This window comes from Grammomys surdaster, unplaced genomic scaffold (assembly GCF_004785775.1).
Source record: "Grammomys surdaster isolate TR1022 unplaced genomic scaffold, NIH_TR_1.0 125561, whole genome shotgun sequence".
NCBI classification, from domain to species: Eukaryota; Metazoa; Chordata; class Mammalia; order Rodentia; family Muridae; genus Grammomys; species Grammomys surdaster.
In genome coordinates this window covers 1,680,474-1,690,267 of record NW_021620408.1, presented here as the reverse complement: position 1 = coordinate 1,690,267, position 9,794 = coordinate 1,680,474, and the positions used below count along the sequence as shown (strand labels likewise).

The following is a 9,794-nucleotide window of genomic DNA, read 5'->3' as shown; positions in this document are numbered from 1 at the left end:
GTATATTATTACATGATCTGCAAATAATGATATTGGTGTTAACTTTTCTCTTGAAGTTCGGTAGAATTCTGCCCTAAAACTGTCTAACCCTGAGCTCTTTTTGGTTGGGAGCCTTTTAATGACTGCTTCTATTTTCTTAGGGATTACAGGTCTATTTAAATTGTTTATCTGGTCTTGCTTTAACTTTGGTAAGTAGTATCTATTTAGAAAATGATGCTTTGCTTTTTGATTTTCCAATTGGTGGAGTACAGATTTTTAAAGTATAACCTGAGGATTCTTGGGATTTCCTTAGTGTCTGTTGCTATATCCCCCTTTTCATTTCTGATTTTGTTAATTCGGATATTCTCTCTTTTAGTTCATTTGGATAAAGGTTTGTATATCTTAATTTTCTAAAAGAACCAACTGTTTGTTTCATTGATTTTTTGTATTGTTCTTGTTGTTTCTGTTACTGATTTCAGGCCTCAGTTTGATTATTCCTTGCTGTGCTTACCTTTTGTTCTAGAGGTTTCAGGTGTGCTGTTAAATTGCCAATATGAGATCCCTCCAATTTCTTTATGAAGGCACTTAGTGATATGAACTTTCCCTCTAGCAGCACTTTCATTGTGTCCCACAAATTTGAGTTTGTTGTGCATTCATTTTCTAGGAAATTAAATTCTAGGAAGCCTTTAATTTCTTTCTTATTTATTCATTGAACCAGTAGTCATTCAGTAGAACAACTCTGTTGCTTCTAATTGTTGAAATACAGCTTTAGCCGGGCAGTGGTGGCACACGCCTTTAATCCCAGCACTTGGGAGGCAGAGGCAGGCGGATTTCTGAGTTCGAGGCCAGCCTGGTCTGTAGAGTGAGTTCCAGGACAGCCAGGACTACACAGAGAAATCCTGTCTCAAAAAAAACTAAAAAAACAAACAAAAAAAAACCAAAAAAACAACAAAAAAAAAACAGCTTTAATCCATGGTTATCAGATGGGATGCAGGGGGTTATGTGCCTAAGCATGTGGTGATTTTTGGAGACAGTTCTGTGCAGGGCTGAGAAGGAGACATATTCTTTTGTGTTTGAGTGAAATGTTCTGTAGTTATGTTAGGTACATTTGGTTCAAAACATCTTTTAGCTCCAATATTTCTCTGTTTAGTTTTGGTCTGAATGACCTTCCCATTGGTGAGAGTAGGGTATGGAAGTCTCCCACTATCAATGAGTAAGGGTCACTGTGTGATTTAAGCTTTAGTAATGTTTCCTTTACAGACATGGGTACCTTTGCATTCAGGTCATAGATGTCATCATCTTGGTGGATTTTTCCTTTGATGAGTATCTCTTTTGGTTAATTTTAGTTTGAAGTTTATTTTGTTAGATGTCAGATATTGTTAGATATTTTGTTAAATACAGTAGAATGGCTACACAAGCTTGATTCTTAGATCCATTTGCTTGGAAAATCTTTTTCCAACGTTTTACTCTGAGGTAATGTCTACCTTTGATGTTGAGGTGTGTTTCTTGTATGCAGCAGAGGGGTGGATCCTGGTTTTGCATCCAGCCTATTTGTTTGTGTCTTTTTTTCCCCTCAAAGTGATTTTATTGCTTGTGTACACAACAGCATTTATGCTACTAGAGCAGAGGCTGTGGACGACTCATGTTTCCAATTGGGTGGAAGCTCGTGCCTAGTCTTATAGTATCGAGCCAGCCGGTGAATTCCGCTCTATCAGAATCAGGCGGAACTTAGCATCCTTATCCTTTCTGTTCCTCTCAAGGTGCTTTCGGACAGCAGCTGCTTCCTTAATCAAATGGTAGAGATCCTCAGGGAGATCAGGGGCAAGGCCTTTGAACTTAAGGATTCTCAAGATTTTATTTCCAGTCACAAAATGGACCTGTACCCCACCATGTGAGTCCCTCAGGATCACACCTATCTGGGAGGGAGTCAGGTCTTTCTTGGCCAACTTGTAAATCTGTTCCTTTATGTTGTCAGACGTCAACTTCAGCTATGTGGGGACGCTATGGTGTTAGGGCAGTGCCAACTGAGACAGGCCCTTCCCGGGAACGTGCATGTGACCCATGATGGTGGAGGTCTGACAGCAAAGAGAGAACGAGGTAGGAAACTGCTCAGGAAGTCTAGTTTATGTCTTTTAATTGGGGAATTGATACCATTAATATTGAGAGGTATCAATAACTAATGAGTATTAATTCCTGTTATTTTATTGTTATAGTAGTTGTCATTTGGTTTGTGTGCGTGTTTTTTCCTTCTTTGGTTTTTACTGGTGTGAGATTATTTATTGCTTGTGTTTTTGTGGGTGTAGTTGACCTCCTTGGGTTGGAATTTTCCTTCTAGTATCTTCTGTAGGGTTAGATTTATAGATATATATTGTTTGACTTTGACTTCATCATGGAATGTCTTTTCTGGATATAGCAATCTGGGCTGGCATCAGTAGTCTCTTTTAGAGTCTGTAAGATATCTGTCCAGGTCCTCCTGGATTTTAGAGTCTCCATTGAGACGTCAGGTGTAATTCTAATACGTCTGCTTTAATATGTTACTTGCTTTTTGTCCCTTGCAGCTTTTAATATTCTTTCTTTGTTCTGTTTGTTTAGTGTTTTGATTATTATGTGGTATGGGGGCTTTCTTTTCTGGTTCAATCTATTTGAAGTTCTGTAAGTTTCTTGTTCCTTTATAAGCATTTCCTTTTCTAGGTCAGGAATTTTTTTCTATGATCTGTTGAAAATTTTTCTGGGTCTTTGAGCGCAGATCTTTTGATTTCCTCTATACCTATTACCCTTACGTTTGGTCTTTATTCATAGTGTCCTAGATTTCCTGGATGTTTAGTGTCAGGAATTTTTTAGATTTAACTTTTTTGGACTGATGTATATATTTCTTCCATCATATTCTGATGGTTTGTATATGCTCAGCCCAGGGAGTGGCATTATTAGAAGGTATGGCCCTGTTGGAGTGGATGTGTCACTGTGGGTATGGGCTTTAAGCCCCTCATGCTAGCTGCCTGGAATCCAGTCTTCCACTAGCAGCCTTCAGATGAAGATGTAGAACTCTCAGCTCTGCCTGCACCATGCCTGCCTAGATGCCGCCCTGATCCCACCTTGATGATGATGGACTGAACCTCTGAACCTATAAGCCAGCTCAATTAAATGTTGTCTTTATAAGACTTGTCTTGGTCATGGTGTCTGTTCACAGCAATAAAACCCTAACTAAGACAGAAGTTGATACCAGTGACTGGGGTATTGCTTCGATAGGCCTGACCAAGCTTTTGGTTGGAAGAATGTGGATTTGGGGACTTTGGATTTGGAAAGCAGTGGGATGCTTTTAATGGGGCTTAATGGTCTATCCTAGTAGGAATATGAAAGACTTTGTTACAGAGAGTGATTTGAATTGTGAGGACTTGACCCAAGACGTTTCAGTGGAGAATTTCAATATGTGGCCTAGATTGATTTTGTGGTATTTTGGTGAAGAATGTGGCTACTTTGTTTGTTTGTTTGTTTGTTTGTTTTTCGAGACAGGGTTTCTCTGTGTAGCCCTGGCTGTCCTGGAACTCACTCTGTAGACCAGGCTAGCCTCAAACTCTCGTACTCAGAAATCCGCCTGCCTCTGCCTCCCAAGTGCTAGGATTAAAGGCGTGCGCCACCACTGCCCAGCGCTACTTTTTGTCCTTATTTGAAGAGTCTGCCTGAGGCTAAGGCAAAGAGACTTAGATTAATTGCATTGACAAAGGAAGTCTCAGAAATGCCCATCATAGACTTTGTTCACTTGTTAAGTCTCATGAAGAGCATTTTAAACAAGTCTAGCAAGCTGGGAAAGGAAAAGTGTAAAATAAATGGTTTGGGTATTAAAGGGGTACAGGAAGAAGTGGAATGGAGCTGAATCCTATGTTCTAGGAGATAGCAGATTAAGGGAGTGAAACTTTGGGGCAAGATCCTACCCAGGTAAATTTAGATACAGGTAAATGGTGGTACACACCTTTGATCCCAGGAGATAAAGCCAAGCAGATTGCCGGGTTCAAGGTCAATCTACAGAGCAAGTTCCAGGACAGCCAAGCTTAGGCAGTGAAGGAGTTGGGAAACAGAAAGCTGGTGATAATGTAATAGAACAAGGGGCCATGTTCCAGCCACAGCAAGCAGCAGAACTCGGCAGCTTCAGCCATGTGGCTCTGATTTTAGAGTGAAAAATAGAAGGGACAATTGATGCTGTTAGCTGGAGCTAAGAAATTAGTGGTGACTAAGAAGAGACCAGCATCACTAAGGTGAAATTTTCTGGGAAGTGTTTTCTGAGAGCACAAAGAAGCTGTGTTCCAGAGATAGCCAAGGTTGTACCTTGTGCTGCAGCTAGACTTGGTAATGTGTAAGAGTCACCTAGGTGGTACTGGTTTTAAAGGCATGAAGGGGTCATGAAGAGCAGCTGAGGCTTGGCCTGTAAGAGACCAAGGAAGGCCATTGGTGAAGGTGCAGCCTCAGTTGTAGTTAACAGCCCAGGAATGAAGGGTTCATGCAAAGGATTTGAGGCTTGGCACTATGAAGAGAGCCTATGAGAGGCTATTGGTGAAGCCTAGTTGCAGCAGAAGACCCCAGTGTATTGGAGATGTCAGTACCAGGTTATGACCACCAAGAACAGCAGTAGCAGTGGAGTGGATCAACCTGAGCTTAGAGTGCTACAGAGGGCAGAGCTGGAGAAGTGACTGACACAAACCCTTTGGAGGAGCCCAGAAGAGCATGTGTAAATCCCAGACATTGAAACAAGAAGCTGTAACATTGAAGTTTCCTTGGAGACCCCAAGGTGTTCAAGATGCCAGAACTGTGGGATACCTGCTGGGGAAAGCTGCAAACAGGGAATGGACCCAGCCCAGGTGTAAGAAGTTTGTTGTAGTCAACAAAGATGAAAAAGGAGTTGGAGATCTGAAGACCATCTTGAAATCTGACCTGGAGATGCAGAGTTTGGAGTTTGGCCTGCTGGTTTCCTGTTTTTGCTTTAGGGATTACAGTTAAGTGATTGGATGAATCTCAGAAGAGACTTTGAACTTTGGACTTTTATTTTGTTGAGACTGCTATAGATTGGGGACTTTTGAAGTTGGACTAAATCTATTTTTCATTAACCTATGTTTAGGCATGTCCGCCATAGACTCATATGTTTCAACAAGCCTTACAGAGGCCAGGGAGTGGAATGTAATGGTTTGTATATTCTTGGCCCAGGGAGTAGCACTATTAGTAGGTGTGGCCATGTTGGAGTAGGTGTGTCATTGTGGGTGTGTGCTGTAAGACCCCCATCCTGGCTTCCTGGAAGCCAGTATTCTGCCAGCAACCTTCAGATGAAGATGTAGAACTCTCAGCTCTACCTGCATCATGCCTGCCTGGATGCTGCCATGCTTCTACTTTGATTATGATGGACTGAACCTCTGAACCCATAAGCCAGCCCAATTAAATGTTATCTTTATAAGACTTGTCTTGGTCATAGTATCTGTTTACAGCAGTAAAACCCTAACTAAGATGCATATTTTCAGTGCCTGAGATTCTCTCTTCCATCTCTTGTATTCTGATGGTGATGTTTATATCTGTAGTTCACTTATCTAGACTTCTAATTTCCAGAATTCTCTCAATTTGTGTTTGCTTTATTGGATCTGTGTTTAGTTTCAGTTTTATTCATTTCCTTACAATTTCCTTTTTTTTTTTCTTTAAGAGATTGTTCATTTCCTTCAGTTTCTTTGTTTGTATTTCCTTGATTTCTTGAAGGGGTTTATTCATTTCTTCTTCAAGGACCTCTCTTTGGGGTGATTATAAGTTTAGGTGCCATTTTCTGAGTTTGACTTTGTTGGATGGGTTTTGTTCCTTGGTTTCTGTTTCCTCTCTGGTCTTTTAATCTGTGTAGCCTTTGGTCCAGCAGGGCATCACCACCTGAGTTGGGGCTCAGAGGCCCAATGTGGACTCTGGTCAGGCAATGAGTCTCCACCTGGGCTTACCTACCTGTTCTTCTGTCTGGCACGGTCTGCATTTGAGCAGGGGAATATCTCTGTGTGTGTGTGTGTGTGTGTGTGTGTGTGTGTGTGTGTGTGCGAGCGAGTGTGTCTGAGAAAGACTGTGAAAAAGCATTTGTGTAAGTGTGCAAGCCTGTTCACATACTCAGACTAGGAGAGGGCATTAGTTGTCCCTTCTCCCTCTCCCTCTCCCTCTCCCTCTCCCTCTCCCTCTCCCTCTCCCTCTCCCTCTCCCTCTCCCTTTCCCTCTCCCTCTCCTTTTCCCTCTCCTTCTCCCTCTAGTCTGCTGCCCCTAGGATTCCCCAGTGGATGGGAATGGATGGACTTTCTAGGTGTATAAGGAAGGAGGTCTGAAAAGAGGAGAGGTGAGAACAGGTCTCATGTGGACTCTTTTGTCATTGCTATTCCTTCAAACTCTCCACTACAGCCCAGGCTGGCCTCAAGCTAGCTGTGTAGCGAAAGATGACCTTTAACTTCTGATTCTCCTGCCCCTACCTCCTGAGGACAGGGACCACAGGCATGTGCCACCGTGGGAGAAGTGGGACATTACTGTCGTTCTTTACCACTCCAGACTCATGCTGACTGACTCTCTTGCTCCTTATCATGGTATCTGTCTCAGAAAGTTAACAGAGCCAAAGTGTCCTCACTAGCTGCCCCACCTATCCATCTCATCTGCACTCTTCCCCCTCCTCGGTGTCCTAGGCCCATCCCAGCGCTCTGTCTGTGTAGGTTAACCACCTTTAGTTGCCCTTGGTGCCTCCCCTCCCCTCATCTTGTCAATGTCTGAAACTAAGTGCACAGCAGCTCGGGAAGCCAGAGGAAGCCAGCAGCCCACCAGATCTACTGGTGACACCCAGGGAAAGAGCCAATGCAGATGCCTCCATGTTCCCAGCGGCAGCACACCAAGACCTAGCAGCTAGAGAGGTAAACATAAGATCACTACAATCTTCAGTGTCCCTCCCTTCCAGAGTTCAATCCTGAATCTTATAAGATAGCTTTCAAACTGGCTCCCAGCCACCACCATTTCTTCTCCTGTCCATACTCCACCACCTAGTTCTGTTACTTCATGGATTCCAGACACTTCTTACGGTAATGTGCACTGGCTGTTCCACCTGTGGGAATGCTCTTCCCACAGAGGCTGCTATGACTACAGTCTGTGGATTTTGTTCAAGTATGATCTGTTGGATAAAGCCGAACTTGACCCTCCTTTCTGGCCTCCCCTGACATCTGCGCCTTTTCCCCTTGCTCCATTTCAGGATGGTAACATTTTATGTAATTAGTGTTTTTAATATACTGTTCATCATCTATCGCCACCCAGGATAAGTTCCAGGTGAGCAGGAGCATTTTCCAATTTTAACCATGGATATAATTTCTTTTCCTAGCAGAATATCTAGTGAAATAACAGGTTCTTAGAAAATATTATTGAATGAATGAATGGATGAATAAATGAGTGGATGGAGAAGGGGTCTTCTTGAGTGTATCTACATATGAGGAACACGTCTCCTTGCTGAAGATTACTTTTCATTGACTTATCTTTTAAATTTTATTTATTTTTATTTTATGCATATGGGTGCCTTGACTGTACCTATGCCCAACAGAGATCAGCATAAGCTATGCAGTCCCCTGGTACTAGAGTTACACATGATTGTGAGCCACCACTGAATGATGGGAATTGAACCCAGGCCCTCGGGAAGAGCAGCCAGTGCTCTTAAGTGCTAAGCTATCACTCCAATCCCTCTTTACTGGAGTTTGAACAAGTTGAAAAGCTGTGATCATCTGTTGATTTTATTGCTTAGAACTTCCTAGTTGTCTGAGGCTAAGTAGCACTCAGGCAGGCTCTCATGTGGGCTGACCCCACGTTCTTTCTTCTTTCCTGGAAGCTGATGTACTAAGACACAAGAGCCTCCACCTTCTATCCAGTGAGTACAGTTGTGTCATCTTGCCCTTCCCAGCGATGCATCCTCACAAACTTGGTTTGACCACTGTTTTTTTTTTCTAGTCACACGACCAGGTACAGCATCTTGTGGGGCAGATGGACCATGCCACCAGGTAGAAGAACTGGTAATGTTGAAGCAGGTTCAAAACCTGGGGAATCTCAGAATTGAGAACAGTAGGCATTGGAACCAGGTCTACCTGTCCTGGAACATGTAATCATGACACCCCACTGAGAGGACCATGACAACCAGTCACATAGCATAAAAACATGGAGTTCTCCATGCTAATGAGGTATCTAGATAGGTTCTGAATGTTTAGCCAATGGTGGCTTCCCTCCCAGGGCACTCCTTCCTGCAAAAGGTATCACCCTGAGTAAGACATGCATTCACATCCAAAAATAAAACAATTTGGACAAGCAATGACCATCTCCTTCATTAAGGATCACATAGGGGTGGGGGGTAGACCATTATCATACAGAGCTACACCTAAATTTCCCTGAGAAGGCTGTAGGGGTAATTCTCATGCTAAAGTCCTGTTCCCCAATTGGTTCTTGATCTGTCAGTAAAGAAGCCATGGGCCAATTGCTGGGCAGAATGAATAGGTGGAACTTCTGGGTCCCTGGAGGAAAAGAGACAGACTCAAAGGAGGAGAGTTCACTACGCTTTGGAGAGAGAAGAACCATACAACCATGTGAGGTCTTAGGAGGAGTGGGGGCCTGTGGTGCTCCTAGGTGGATGGTCAGGGATGTCAATGCAAGAGATGACTCTTCCCTTCACCACAGGGTCAGTTTCCACTACACAGACTTATTGTGACTTTAAATATATACATACATACACACAGACAGACAGACAGATAGACACACACACACACACACACACACATTTGACCAGATGTAGTGAAGCACAGCTTTAATCTCAGCACCCAGAAGGCAGAGGCAGGCAGCCTGGTCTACATAGTGAGATACTGTCTACAAACAAACAAAGAATAATTTGTCTTGAGACAAGCTCTGTCTATTCTGTAGCTTCTTCCTTGGAGAAGACGTTCCTCTACTCTCAGCACTCCTTGGCTGCCTGTATTTTAGGTTTGAGGCTTCAGAAGCTCCATTTTCTCTGACCACACAACCACGTTTATTGGTGTTGTCCATGTTCAGGCCAAGTGATGGCAGCCACGTCAGGAGGACCTTATGGCCGTAGCTTCTGACATTTCTAGGAGACACAATCTCACAGCCAAATCCTCTGTTCTTCTGGCTCTTAAAATCTTCTGCCCACTCTTCTGCAGTGGGTTGTAGTTTTCCTTAATGGTCTTCATCTGCTGCAAAGAGAAGCTTCCTTGATAAGAGGTTGTTGGGAAATGGTTCTAATGCTTTGTCTTAATTTGACTCCCAAACCCAAGCTTCCAGACCTGAGGGTCCCTGCCCTGTGATGGCTTCTACTGGTAATAAAGAATTGCTGTGGGCTGGAGAGATGGCTCAGCAGTAAAGAGCACTGGCTGCTCTTCCAGAGGTCCTGAGATCAATTCCCAGCAACCACAGGGTGGCTCATAACCATCTGTAATGAAATCCAATGCCCTGAGCTGCAATGTACTCACATACATTAAATAGATAAATCTTTACAAACATTTCTGTACAGCCAATGGCTGAGAAGGGAGATGGAGGTAGGATTTTTAGATTGCAGAGGCAATCGGCGAGGAGAGAGGGGAGAGGAGGAGAATCGCCATGACTCCGGGAGAAGATCAGATTTAAGAGCTGCAGTAGAGAAAGCATCCAACAATGTGGGTGGAGAGAGAATGTGGCTCTGTGTGTGTAGGGGGGGAGAATGAAGCCCTGTGTGTGTGTGTGTGTGGAGGGGGGAGAATGAGGCCCTGTGTGTGTGTATGTGGGGGGAGAATGAGGCCCTGTGTGTGTGTGTG

The 9,794-nt window shown here is 43.5% G+C and overlaps 1 pseudogene; it reads right to left on the bottom strand.

Annotated features, from left to right (window-relative positions):
* Positions 1-1,588: 1,588 nt before the first annotated feature.
* LOC114638199 lies at positions 1,589-2,042 on the bottom strand (annotated as a pseudogene).
* Positions 2,043-9,794: the final 7,752 nt, after the last annotated feature.